Genomic DNA, 14,533 nt, shown 5'->3' with positions numbered 1-14,533 from the left:
TGTCAGGGGCCCAGAAGGCAGCTGGCTCATGCCCTGAAGCCACAAAGATAAGAAATGAAGACGATCCTCTTGATGTGATGACTGGAAGGATAGTTGGGACATTGAGAGCACTGCAGGGAGGAGGGAGAAGGGGGATGCAGCCCCAGGTCTTAGCTCAGCAGCACCTGCTGGTCAGAGCATGTGCAAGTTCTGGGATCAGATTTTGGGACCTGGAAGCTATATGGATCCCAGCATGCTATTTAACCACTTAAGCTTTATTTCCCCTACTCTGTAAAATGACAATGTTGTAACTGTGTCCTGGGATCATTGTGAGAATTAAAATGAGGTTGTGCATAGAAAGAACCCAGCATAAAATGAGTAACTGTCGTTGCATAGGCCAAAGTCTTGGAGTCACCCTTTCTCTTTCACAACCCACCTCCAATCTGTAGGCACTTTCTGTCTGCTGGACCACCCCAAATACCACATATTCTGTATCTGACCACTCCTCATCCCCTCCACCCTGGTCCAAGCCACCCTCACCTCTCACCCTAATTACTGCCATCACTTCTTAATGGTCTCCTTACTTCAACCTTTGCTCTCACCCCTGCCCTTGCTCTAACCCGGTGACCAGAGCGATTTTAAGTCAGACCACAAGTTCCCTCTACTAAACAGTCTCAGAGTAGGAGCAAAGTCCTTACAAGGGGTAGCAAGGCCCTATACCTCTCACCTATCTCTCACTTCTTTCTCGCCTCACACACCACACTCCTCCCATACCACTCTTCCCAGCCACAAAGAAACTCACCCTGTAGACTCATCCTCTAGACTCAAGGCCTGGCCAGCTGTTCCCTGGGACTGCTGCCTGTTTCCCTCACTCACTTCTTTCTGGCCTTCACTTAAAATGTCACTGTCTCTCTGACCTTCCCTGGCCAACTTCCTGCACTCCTTAGATCATCTCTTGTATATTTCACTTAAGCGTTTAAGTTGTATTCGGGCATGTAAACTCCATGAGGGGCAGGGAATTTTTTTTTTTTTTTTTTTTTTTTTTGCCAATTCTCCCCACATGGTTACTGCTCCATGGGACTACGCCTGGCACTACTAGTACATGCTCAAGAAAGATTTCACTTGATATATGATGGAAAGACAGGAACCATTAGTTTTATGTCTTCCGGTTTCCTCAACTGCGAATTTGGGGTATTAACTACTACCTGGCCTGCCTCCTCGGGTTGTTCCCAGAAGAGGATGCTGGAGCAAGGACTTCGAACAGCCAAACCCCACAGAAAACACTTCGCTGAAGGTGAGCTGCGCCTGGAGGCAGCGGAGGAACCCCACTCGCCGCACCCAAACCCGCCCACCCGTTTCGCCCCGCCCCGACGCCCTCACGCCCCGCCCATTCGGCCTCCACCCAGCCCCCTCCCGCCCCGCCAGCTCGGATGGGGCCCGCCGCGCCCGGCGCTAGGAGACCTAGGGGGCGGTGCCTAGAGGCTGCGGGAACACGGCGTCGGGGCCTCCAGACACAAAGAGCTGCCGGCAGGACGCAGGGTGCGTGCAGTGCGCGCGCCAGCGCCCTTGGCTCGCGCCAGTGTGTCCCAAGCGCGGGGGAGACCAGAGGCACCCACTGCCCAGGTGAGCTTGGCTGGGGCGGGGCTGCGGGGCCCGCGCCTCCGCGGCACGTGCGGCCCGCCCGGCTGCGAGCACCCTGGTTGGGGCCGCGGAGGAGAGAGGCCAGCGTCTCGCGGGCTGCGCCCCAGGCAGCGGGCTTGTGGGAACTAGCGGGGCCGGGGCCCTGCGACTCTGAGCGGGGCGGGGTCGTAGGGAGAACCCTACGGTACCCCCCCGCCCTCGCCTCGGCGCCCGGAACCGGCTCCTTCGCGGGGTCCGGGTCCTCCCTTCCCCTCTGGGTAAGGGGCCCCAGGTTGGGTAAGTCTGACATGCTAGCCTCCTTTTTCCGTCACCTTGGAGGGCTGGTGCAGGGGTCACTTTAAAAGAACGTATCCGCGGGAATCCCGCTGTTCGACCAAACCTTTGAAAACTAGGTTCTACAGTCGTTTCCGTTCCTGCAGTGTGCGTGGTCCTCGGAACGAGTTTTGCAGCTATTTGGCCCCTCTGCTGAAGTGGACGCTAACATTCTGGCGAGCAGTCCGGCATCCGGGAGAGGGCAGTGGCCCTCACTGATGATGCCGAGGTTAAACGGTGTAGCGAAAGCCGCGGCCACAACTGCAGCGCTGACTTTTCCTTCCCGGACGCGCAGCTGCCGGGTGCCCTGGCCCCTGGAACGCCCACAGCGCCGCCGTGTCCCTCAGCCTCTCCCATCACCTGCAGAGCTCGAGGCCTGGTTCCTCTGAGCAGGCCACGTCCTCCACAGAATGATCTCCTGTAGATAAGATTGCATCCTTCTATATAGGAAGTTTTTAGGATGTACCTTTCTTTTGTTGTATCGCGAGTTTGCGCTTGGGAAAACGGTTTGAAACACGCCATTGTCAGGGACTATAAAGTCTGTTGGAAATTTTATGTGTCCTACCAATTGTTTGGCAGGATCGTCCTTTTCCTCCCATTGGTGGGCTCAGTCACAAATCCCAGTAGGAGTCTGTCTAATCTCTTCTGGTGTTTCACACTCATAAATCATGCCCTGGAGACTTAGGCCAAGCCGTCCTACAGTGGGGGGTGGGAATGGGGTCCAAAGAAAGAACTGTGGAGCTGGAGGGCTTGGAGAGGGTCAAGTGTTGCTCAAGGTTTCACCGCCAGCACTGTCAATAGGTGGGAGGAATTATGGGTGACCATGAGTTTTTCTTAAAGGCCTTTACCACGTTTTCCACATTGGACTTCGAAATACTTTTCAAAGCAGAAAATTAAAAAACCAAAAAATTCAGTTAAAATTTGTTAAATAGGACGCTAAGCAGCCCCACAGTTTTATGAACTGTGTGCAAGAGTATGTATCCTAAAAGAAAAATGCTAAGGCAAAGAAGCAGTGTACCACTGTGCTGTGCCTTTTGTTTGGCTTACATACATATCATCTGTTGGTGGTTTAAACTGTTACAGATTGAACTAGCCTGTACTGGCAAATAGAAGTGGGTCTTCTGTGCTTACATATATGTGTGTGTGTGTATCTATCTATCTATCTATATAATTCAGATTCAATAAAAAAAAGAGAATCATTTTTGCAGAATGAGAAAATAACAAGCCTTCTCCGAAGAACCTGAACTTCATGTAACATTTAACACCATCATATTAGAAAAAGAACATATCACAAAGGAAAAGTTAGGGTTTCAACATTTTTTAAGTTGTGGACTTTATATAACCTTTGCTGGAAAACCGTTTTTCTTTAAGTCCTATTTATCTCTTTACATTGTGATTTGCAGGGCTGCTCAGAGGTGACTTAACTGACACAGTCATTTGCCAACAGTATGTTGAAATCCCTTTTAGTGTTAGTGTGTCTTTTGTTCTGCTCCTTAGTCCTTATGAACATTTGGTGGTGAAAAAGAGTAATAGTAGAGTTGCAAAATTCTAAGTATTCAAAGTATTCAGAGTATTCACCCTTTTATGGTGAGTGACTTTAAGTGCTGGTTGTGGAGAGTCATTTTGTGTGTGGGGGGGTGGAAGATGGAACATGTGGCGTTTGGGATTTGGGCATGTGAGAGGAGAGATCCCTCTAACCATATTCTTTCTACCTTGGACACTTACCTTTGGATTTTACTATGAACAGGTGGCTGCTAGATATCTCTCTCCCTCCCTGGCTCAAGAAAGGTCTATAATAAGGAGGCAAAAACATTTTCCTGGCCTCACATTTTGAACTAGAAGTTTCAGAGGGGTAGTCAGGGGGAATTGTGTGGCTCCTGACTAGAAGGGGAACAGTGCCCTCTGACTTAGAAGGGCAACACTAAGGCCACATCCACTTTGCTCTTGATTCCATGGTCATTCTGTAACAGGTTGAGTGGTAGTGGCTGTAACTGAACTTTAGATTTGGGCTTAGCTCAGTCCTTGGCTTCAAGTACAAATTAAGAATTCGGGCTTAAGGCCAGATATTTGGTTAATCACAAGCAGGAGGCCAAAACTTTGGGTCAGACTCTACCTGGAGCTATTTGGAGGGCAGCAGTAGCAGAAGGCTTTCCATTCCCCATCCTTGGGTTAACCTTGAGCCTCCTGGTGAGACTTCTCCACTGAAGGATTCTAAATGTTGTATTTTGTTTGTTTGTTTTTGTGAACCCAGGAGTCTTTTGGGTGGTGTTTTGTGTTTTTAACATCTTGATGAAAGTTAGAGCATGCACCTGCTGCTGCCTAGTTGTACTCATCTGTTTCTCTGAACCCTCTTTAACCCTTCCTTAAACTTTAAGAGATAATGGCTTCTTGTTTCTCAAAGACGGGTACATAGTCTCCCTTGAGTTGGAATCCTTGGTTTCTCAAATAAACATCCTCCAGGTAATTCTAATACACTCAAGTTTGAGAGGCACTGGTATATACCAGCTTTTGTGCATTGACTTGCTTTGTGTTTCATGAGAGGAAAGTAGCAGAACCTTTTATGATGTGACAGCGGCTCTTATAACCCAGTTATCTTATTTTGGGATCTTCTTTGTTTAATAAGTTAATATTTTGGTATTGGAACTTCTCAAAGTGGTTGTTTATTGTTATTGTTAAAAATCTGAAGGAAAATCTCTCTTGATAATGTCTAGTTTTTTCACTGAAGTGAAAACTTTTACATTTGTGGATGCGTATCAATTGAGATGTTTTTAGGTACCAGTGATGGAAAACCCAACTCATGTGGATGGAACTGGAGGGTATTATGCTAAGTGAAATAAGTCAGTCAGAAAAAGATATCATGTTTTCACTCATATGTGGAATTTGAGAAACTTAACAGAAGACCATAGGGGAAGGGAAGGAAAAATAAGTTACAGAGAGGGAGGCAAATCATAAGAGACTCTTAAGTACAGAGAACAAACCGAGGGTTGATCGGAGGGTAGGGGAGGATGAGGGGAGGATGAGGTGTTGTAAGTGATGAATCATGGGAATCTACTCCCAAAGCCAAGATTACACTGTATACCCTGTATGTTAGCTAACTTGACAATAAATTAGTTTAAAAAAAAAAAAAAAAGAAAGAAGGAAAAAGAAAAGAAAACCCAACTCAGTCTTGGCTTAAACAGGTAGGAAGTCCTGGAAGGAAAGTATAGGACTTCAGGATGAGTTGTTCCAGTGGCTGAATCAGCAACTGGGGGCCTAGGTTGCTCCTCTTTCACACATGTTGGTAGTGGCTGTTTTACATCTGAAGGAAGAGGGAGGTTGGTTTCTGTGTCTCTTCAAGAATAAGGAGTAACAGGGGCACCTGGGTGGCTCAGTCGGTTAAGCATCTGACTCCGGCTCAGGTCATGATCTCGCGGTCCGTGAGTTCGAGCCCCGCGTCAGGCTCTGTGCTGACAGCTCAGAGCCTGGAGCCTGTTTCAGATTCTGTGTCTCCCTCTCTCTCTGACCCTCCCCCATTCATGCTGTCTCTCCCTCTCTCAAAAATAAATAAACGCTAAAAAAAAATTAATTAAAAAAAAAGAATAAGGAGTAACACATTCAGTAGCCTTCTGGACCATGGAACCAGTCATCAGCTGTAAGGGGGCTCACCTTGGTCTGTGTCAGGCCTCATACTTCCCTGTTGCTACTCCAAGGAGGCAGGGTGCATGGGGGCTGTGGGAGGGCATTCTGTGGGTACCTAATCACTGGAGAGCTAGTGTAACTCACTGCACAGGTAGAGTATGTCCTCTGGACCCTCTGCATGGCTTGTGCATTGGTCATGCTGATGTCAGAAATGGATCGCTGATCTCTTGGTGATTTGATTTTAAATTGAGCTCTTATTGTGTGCCGGCTCTGTTGTCTGCTTTTGGTAAATTCTTCCCTGTAGTGCTCACAGCAGTCTGCTGAGCTGGGACATGCTCTTGTCCCCATCTAGAAGACAGAGGCTTGCTACCTGCCATGTTCAGAATCACATGGCACTGAAGGGTGCACAGGGATCTAGACAGGCTGTCTGCAGATTCCATGCCTTCTAGCCTGTGAGATTTCTACCATATGTCACTGCCTAAGCAACGAGATCATTTCTGTACATGAAAAAGAAAGTCAGGAGTTTTCAGTGCTGATAAAAAACTGACTTCCACAATCTGTCTAGATATGTGAGGTGAGGGGGAGGTAAGGGAATTAGCAAGTCAAATTCCATTTGTAAGCAAGAGTTGTGCTTTGCATTGGTGGGCACCATGTGTGTGCATGCTCATGGAAATAAATTTAAAAAGAGGAGTCTGATGTTGGGATTGGGAGTGTAGCCACCATGTGGTCCTGCCAGGGCAACTTCCTAGGAGCGCCGTTCACACCAGGGGCCTGTGGAGTCTCCTTCAAGGTCACAGATGGCATAAAGCCATAAACACAAGAACCAACATGAAGTAATATAATGAAGCATTCACTGATTTAGAGTTTAGTTTAAGGGCGCAGGAATTTTGTAAATAGTTATACATTACTTAAAAATCAAAAGGGTAGTCTGCTCTGTTAGACTTTAACAATAGGTTGCCACAGCCCAGGGAGAGCTCAAGGTATCCAGAACGTATTTACCTGCCCTGGCTATACACAGGTGGCCTGAGGAGGGAGGGGTTAGGACTGCCAGTGCATGTGGACTCCAGGCTTCTGGCTGTGTTCATGAACATGGACAAAAGTGGGCAAGAGTAGGCAGCACCACCAGGTCCCCGGCTGGGAAGAAACTACAGAACAGATGAGCCTCCTCCTGACATAGTCAGGGTATGCATGTCCCCATGTGGATGGGGAATAAAACTGAGAGCTCATTGTCCCTGTGATAACAGGGAGGGTAGTGCCTTCTGCCTGAAGGAAGCTGATTCCTAAGGGCCAGCTGCAGCTCAGCCAGTTAGCTCCTTGGGTTCAGGTGACTGCTTTTGTGGTCAGACTTCAGTGCGGTCACCACTCCCCAAGGACCTAAACGAAGGGAAGTAATGGTGAGTTTGCCTCTTGACTTGGCTAGAAACATAGATGCCCAATTTCTAAACTCCACGATCTACATTAGTGGCCTGCTCATAAGAACCGAAGTGCCAGTAGCACTTCTCAGAAAACTGCTTCAAACAGGATGTTTGCAGGGGTCCTTGCTAATTCAAATTTAGCCAGTCCTGCTTTGTAGCAAAAGTGTGGCTTTAAAATTAAGCAGTTCTTGACACATTTTAAATTATTTTTGAATTTTTATTATTTCAACTTGTACACATAAAGACTTTGATGTTGTAGATTTTATTAAAATTCTCATAATTCAAAAAATTTTTTTAATGTTTATTTATTTATTTTGGGAGAGAGGGAGAGAGAGAGCATGCACATGACCTCAGGATCCCTGAGATCATGACCTGAGCCGAAATCAAGAGTTGGATACTCAACCAACTGAGCCACCCAGGCGCCGCATTATGAATCAACTTCTTATACAAGGTAGCTGGCCTGCTTTGGATGCTGTCCTAACTAAGTGATGAAAATTAAAGATCACCTGTAAAGAGACAGTGTGTGCCTCCTGATGAGAGGTACTGAGAAGGATGCTACCTCGCCCACCTCACCCTGGGGGTATTCCCGCCATAACCTGAGTCTCTGTGTGGAGACATCAGACAAACTCCATTTGTGTGATGTTCTACAGAGTAAATAACTGACTTCTATAGTCTTTAGTTATTTTAAGGTAAAAAAAACATAAAGACTGAGGAACCATCCTAGTTGAAAGAGGACTAAAAGAACCTGACACCTGTGTACACTACTTGATTGGAGTCAGGAAGTGGGCAGGAGAGCTATAAAGGACATTATTGGGACAATAGACAAAATTTAAATGTTAGTGATGTGATACGTTTCCTGAATTTGATCATTGTACATATCACTATGTCCTTCAGTTTAGTAAGTGCAGTATGAAATAATCTGAGGAAGAAGAGACAGAGTTGGAGAGAGAAAATGATACAGTGGGTGTGATAAATGGGGCAAAGTGAAAACGGTTTATCGGTGAAGCTCCAGGCATAAAGGGTATTTGGGAATTGTATGTACTGTTCTTGTTATTTTTCTATAAAGTTGATATTATATCAGAATAGAAAGGTACAAAAACAGATGTCTACCCTGTATATACTGCAATCTAAATACCTCACTTTAATTTTTCATGTTACAATGTCTCTGAATTTGGGATGCCTGTTGCAGTCAACACTGTCTTAGCATTATGTCAGATTTGATAGCAGTTTTTCTTTTTTAGTCATTGGTCTTAGAATCAGTGGCATCTTGGATTTGATGAACTGTGGTATTTTCTCTGGGTTTATTGTCTGAAGAGGTGGGAAAAAGGAGACAGTCCTTCTAGTGGTTTCGTGTGACAGCTTTCCATTCCTCATGCTTCACACTAGGCCAGACATCCAGGTGCCTTTGCTCATTTCCCCTCCACGCCTCATTGATATTTCAAACTCAACACATTCCAGGCTGAATGTCTGTCTTCACCTCTACCACTTTAAACTGCTCTTCCTTTGTTTCCTGTTTCAGGGAGCAGAAACATAATTTTGAGACAGTGATGGCCCAGGAATGACCCCATGGGAAGAGCATAGGGAACTGTTCCCTTTGCATGAGTGAGATAGATTGATGTGAGGCCCTTACCCAGTCTTACCTCAGGATGGATACTAGTTTTAGTGCTGCCCATTTCTTGAAGTGTCTTTGGGCTCCAAATGTCTGTGCCTTATTTTCCCCATTTTTTTTTTTAAGTGAGAATGGCTTTCCCAAGTCTGCTAAGATAATGGACAAGGCAACTTAAAGTACCATAAAACTCCAAAATTCTGTGACTTAAAATGAGAGAGCTTTTTGATAAGACTTTTATACTATAATCATTCAAATAGCTGATTCCTGTTAAGCAGATGACCCTGAGCTCATGTGTCAGTGAAGGCCTGGCTTGTGGCTGGGCTCCTGCTTCTTGACTCCTAGCGCTTGCTCCCGGATTTCTTTCCTATTCTGGGTCCAGTTCTGGGGGGAGACAGGGTGGGATTGATTTTTACACTTGGTGCTCACAGAGACCACCAGGCACAGGCACGTTTCATAGAACTTGTAGTGGCCTGGTGCTCCCAAGCTCCTCTCTGCACTGGGGCCACTGGTCCCTGCAGTGTTGGAAACCTCCGTGTCAGTGCATCAAGTTTCATTAGCTCTTGAGCCCCATGTGTGTCAGACTTGGAAATGGTTCCATCCCAAGGCTGGCTGGTTGCATAAGCCCAGGATTATAACATTTTATTTTAGTTTATTTTGTTTGGCATGAACTTCAAGCAACTGGAATAGCAAAATAACGGTGATTTCTCCATGACCTGGTTTCTTGGACTGCTGTGTTTCATCTTCATTAAAGATGAGTTTCTTAGCAATTCTGAATCTGCTTTTATGGTCACTGAGTTCTTGATATTGACACTGACCTTCACAGCAGGCTGATTTCTTGGAAGTAGAAACCAAAAATATTCAATCCACTGTCAGATTCTGTGGACTTTTAAATATGTGTAAAGAACAGAGAGGATCAACATGTGCCTTTAGCTCTTAATTGCATGCTGGAATTTCAGATGTGAAAGTTAGGACAATAATGAGTTGGGGGGACTGTTATGGTTTTCGAAATAAATGTTATCAGCTGTGTTATTTTATTCTCTTTTTTTTTTTTTTTGTTTGAGAGAAAGCAAGAGAAATGCACATGCGTGTTCAGGGGAGGGATGGAGAGAGAAGAATCTTAAGCAGGCTCCACACTCATTGTGGAGCCTGACACTGGGCTCAATCTCACGAACCCTGAGATCATGACCTGAGCTGAAATCAAGAGTTGGATACTTAACCGACTGAGCCATTCAGGCACCCCTCTCTTATTTTCTATTTAGCCAACATGAAACAAAGGTTATATCCTGGTTCTGGTGAAGAGAAGGTGTCTCACTGTTTCATAGCAGATGAATAAAAATGAATTGGGACATGGAATGTTTGGTTGAAGTATTGCTTTGTAATTTGGGGGACTATTCAAGTTAATGTTCTTTCCTTGTAATTAGGTTTAGTAATATAAAATTTTTGTATAACATTAGGACTTTCTGGTTTGGTTTAGAGCTGGAGGAGACATTTCCCCATATATTCTGGACATGGAAAAACTTTCTTTTAAATATTCAAATTATTTTGTATGTTTGGATATTATTAATAGGCATGAGGCAAAATGTAAAGGTTGGTAGTTCTAACTGGAGTTAGACCTCAGTGTGTGTTCAGTTACCAGCTCTGTGACTTTGGACAAATTACTTCACCTCTCTGTGCCTAGATATCATCACCTTTAATATGGGGATGACAATGGTGCCTCCCTCCCAAGGCTAATAAATTCCCAGGTGCTTAGGAATGTGCCCATTATGTGATGAACTCAAGAAATACTAGTTTTCTGTTATCAAAAGATTATGTAGCAAAAGTGAGGACCCTACTGAGGGGTCAGAAGTAGAGACCTCTTTCCAATGGCTCTGACTGTGCAAAGAGTAGACACCAGGACTTACACACCTGGAAGTAGAGTGTTAGGAAAATCTCCTAGTGCCCTTTTTTATTTTTATTTTTCTCCCTCAACCTTTAAGGTCACTTGACCGAAATAAAAATAAATAGCAACAATTGTCTCAAAAAAAGAGACATCATAATGGCAAAATGTGCACACACTTCAAAAAATAATAAATTAGGTACTTAAAGGAAATGCATGCATTAACCAAGACCTTATTACTCTCCAGGTTCTGTGTGCAGTGTATGTTTTGCGGAGTTGAAACATGAATGTGTGCTAGACTTCTACTTTGTTCTGCTAATTTCAGCGATCCTCCCCACCCCACACCCATCCCCCCATCACTGGTGTCTGCAATCTAACACATGCTTTTTTTTTTTTTCAATATATGAAATTTATTGTCAAATTGGTTTCCATACAACACCCAGTGCTCATCCCAAAAGGTGCCCTCCTCAATACCCATCACTCACCCTCCCCTCCCTCCCACCCCCCATCAACCCTCAGTTTGTTCTCAGTTTTTAAGAGTCTCTTATGCTTTGGCTCTCTCCCATTCTAACCTCTTTTTTTTTTTTCCTTCCCCTCCCCCATGGGTTTCTGTTAAGTTTCTCAGGATCCACATAAGAGTGAAAATATATGGTATCTGTCTTTCTCTGTATGGCTTATTTCACTTAGCATCACACTCTCCAGTTCCATCCATGTTGCTACAAAGGGCCATATTTCATTCTTTCTCATTGCCATGTAGTACTCCATTGTGTGTATAAACCACAATTTCTTTATCCATTCATCAGTTGATGGACATTTAGGCTCTTTCCACAATTTGGCTATTGTTGAGAGTGCTGCTATAAACATTGGGGTACAAGTGCCCCTATGCATCAGTACTCCTGTATCCCTTGGGTAAATTCCTAGCAGTGCTATTGCTGGGTCATAGGGTGGGTCTATTTTTAATTTTCTGAGGAACCTCCACACTGTTTTCCAGAGTGGCTTCACCAATTTGCATTCCCACCAACAGTGCAAGAGGGTTCCCGTTTGTCCACATCCTCTCCAGCATCTATAGTCTCCTGATTTGTTCATTTTGGCCACTCTGACTGGCGTGAGGTGATATCTGAGTGTGATTTTGATTTGTATTTCCCTGATGAGGAGCGACGTTGAGCATCTTTTCATGTGCCTGTTGGCCATCCGGATGTCTTCTTTAGAGAAGTAACACATGCTTGATTGGTTGATGTCATCACTGCAATAATTTCAGGGTGTTTTTTAAATTTTATTTTTTATTGTTTAAAATTTACATCCAAATTAATTAGCATATGGTGCAACAATGATTTCAGGAGTAGATTCCTTAGTGCCCCTTACCCATTTAGCCCATCCCCCCTCCCACAACCCTTCCAGTAACCCTCAGTTTGTTCTCCATATTTATGAGTCTCTTTTGTTTTGTCCCCCTCCCTGTTTTTATATTGTTTTTGTTTCCTTTCCTTTATGTTCATCTGTTTTGTCTCTTAAAGCCCTCATATGAGTGAAGTCATATGATTTTTGTCTTTCTCTAATTTCACTTAGCATAATACCCTCTAGTTCCATCCACATAGTTGCAAATGGCAAGATTTCATTCTTTTTGATTCCCAAGTTAATACTCCATTGCATATATATACCACATCTGCTTTATCCATTCATCCATCGATGGACATTGGGCTCTTTCCATACTTGGGCTATTGTTGGTAGTACTGCTTCAGGATGTTTTTAATGGACAAGTGTTTGTGTGTTGATGGAGTTCCCAAGCTTGTCTGTTGATATATTCCATGGTGTGCTGAGGTGTTTCCCTTTTGTTAGGCTTTTGATTTTGTTCTGAGCATTTAGAGACTTATAAGTAGCATTCTATGAAGAATTTCAGTCTTCCTGTTTTCTTCTCTGTGCATATAAAATGTGTGCACCTCCCTTCATTCTCACAACCGGCCAATGATTACCACTGTCTAGTCACATTGCTGGTTGGGATGAGTGTGCAATGGGGTCTCTCATTGCAGAACTGCAATGGGTTCTCATTGCAGAACTTCCTTACTGGCTCCTCGGTGCAGGTAGAGCAGGGGAGAGGTGGTGCCAGAGAGTCAGGCCTTGACAGCAGTGTGCCAGACACATGGAATTCTGTCACGTGCCCCCTGATGTGAAAAACTCTTAAATTGTTTTAATTTGGGTTTCTGTGCCTATTAAACATTTGCTTATTTTTTTTTTTAATGAAAAGCAAGATTCTGCTCTTAGGTCATCAGCTTCCTTCCCTGGGTCTCTTGAAGACATTGTTCTTGCTGGAGTGAGAATGCTGAAGCAAGCAGCAGCATGTGCCTTCTGCTGACCTCCCAGTCTGTCCTTGCTAATAATGCATGAACATGGTGCTTTCACAGTAACATGCAAGTAACATCCACCATCTCAGGTTCTCAGACATTTTAGAAAAGAAAAAAAAAAGAGTGTTCATGTGAATTCTCTTCTGGAATTTCTAGCATTTGGTGGAGAATCAGATGCTCCACCTGGCTAACTGATAAAGCTCTGAGTGGTTCTGTGGCTAGTGATAACATTTCTCAAATGATAAAGGTGTGAGCTCACATTCCTGGATGTAAGTTGCCCAACAACATTCAGGAAAGAGTCTGCTCGGCAAGCCTCCCTGCTTGCTCTAGTGCCAAGCACTCGCCTTTTACTTCAAAGAGAAATCTAGGTTACTAGTCCTCGGTGCCTGTTTATCTCTCTTGAGATCTGTCTGCACCCACATCTCCCCTCTTCTTTCTGGTGGCCTCCCAGGAGGAGGTGACTCACCTACCACCATTTGGTGGAGGTGTAAGCTGCTGCTGTGGGATGGGAGGGAGATTCCAGCTTCTCACACCAGCATTCCACACTGTTGCTGCCTGGATGGGAGTGAGGTTGAGACCTTTTGAGAAGTGAATGATCCCAGGCCCTCAAAGGTAACCTGAAATTATTTTGTTCAATAAAACTAGGTATAAATGCCCTAGAATTTATAAGTCTGCAGCAGAATAAGTAACTGAAATTCAATACATGTTTTATTCTGTTTTTTCCATTTTAAGACAGCAGCCCAACCCTGGTGTTCCTTTGCCTTCAGAGAGGTTTCTGTTACAGGGCTAAAGGTGGAAGTTTCTGGAAAATGACCTCCCTCCCTTTTTAAAAAAAAATGCAGATGCTAAAATTGACGTGTGTGTGTGTGTGTGTGTGTGTGTGTACAGTTCTGAGACTTTGAACACACATATAGATTTGTAATTGTCACAACAGTAAGAACAGAATAGTTGCATTATCCAAAAAATACTCTTGCTGCCCGGTTATAAGTCCTAACTCCTGCCTACCTGTTTGCTGACCTTGTAATTTTACCTTTTCCAGAATGTGATATCAATGGACTCTTACAGCATGTAACCTTTCCAGACTGGTTTCCTTCTCTCAGTATTTATCTGTGTTGTTGCTTGTATTAACAATTTCTTCCTTTTATTGATGAGTAGCATTCCAGGTGAGGATGGATGTCAATCCATTAAACAGTTGGAGGACATTAGGGTAGTTTCCAGTTTTTGACAGTTGTAAATGCAGCTGCTACAGGCATTTGTATACAGAATTGTGTGAATGTGTTTTCACTTTTCCTAGGGTAAATAATAGTGTGCAGGGTTGCTGAATATTTGTTTAATTTGGAACTGCTTTTTTTCCAGAGTAATTTTGCCATTTTGCATTTCCAGCAGTACTGTATGAGAATTTCATTTGTTCTCCTTGCCAGTTCTTGGTATTGGAATTTCTTAAAAATTTTAATGTCAGCTATCCTAATAGACATGTAGTGGTATCTCATTATAGTTTTAATATTCATTTCCTTATTGGTGAATGATGGTGAACATCTTTTCATGAGCTTATTTCCATTTGTATATTTTCTTTGGAAGTGTGGTCAGTTCTAGTGTTGTGCAAGGTTTTTTTTAAATTGGGTTTTATATTTTATTTTATTATTTTATTATTTATTTTTTATATTTCCAGTCAATTTTAGTAAATGGGGATACTACATCACATGCTATACCAGTCCAGGGTGAGAATTTTCTAATAAGCCTTTTCTAA

At 43.9% G+C, this 14,533-nt stretch overlaps 1 protein-coding gene across 3 annotated transcripts in view; it reads left to right on the top strand.

Moving 5' to 3' along the window:
* The first annotated feature begins 1,524 nt into the window (after positions 1-1,524).
* Positions 1,525-14,533, top strand: part of NINL (ninein like) — a 175,426-nt gene continuing 162,417 nt past the window's right edge. For all 3 annotated transcript variants that reach the window (XM_032592609.1, XM_032592610.1, XM_032592611.1), the window contains exon 1: positions 1,525-1,602. The gene's annotated coding sequence lies outside the window, so the exon portion shown is untranslated. The remainder of the gene's footprint in view (positions 1,603-14,533) is intronic.

Source organism: Lynx canadensis, chromosome A3, assembly GCF_007474595.2.
Source record: "Lynx canadensis isolate LIC74 chromosome A3, mLynCan4.pri.v2, whole genome shotgun sequence".
In the NCBI taxonomy this organism is placed as follows: Eukaryota; Metazoa; Chordata; class Mammalia; order Carnivora; family Felidae; genus Lynx; species Lynx canadensis.
Note: the sequence above shows the minus strand (reverse complement) of the source record. Positions and strands in the feature narration are given on the sequence as shown.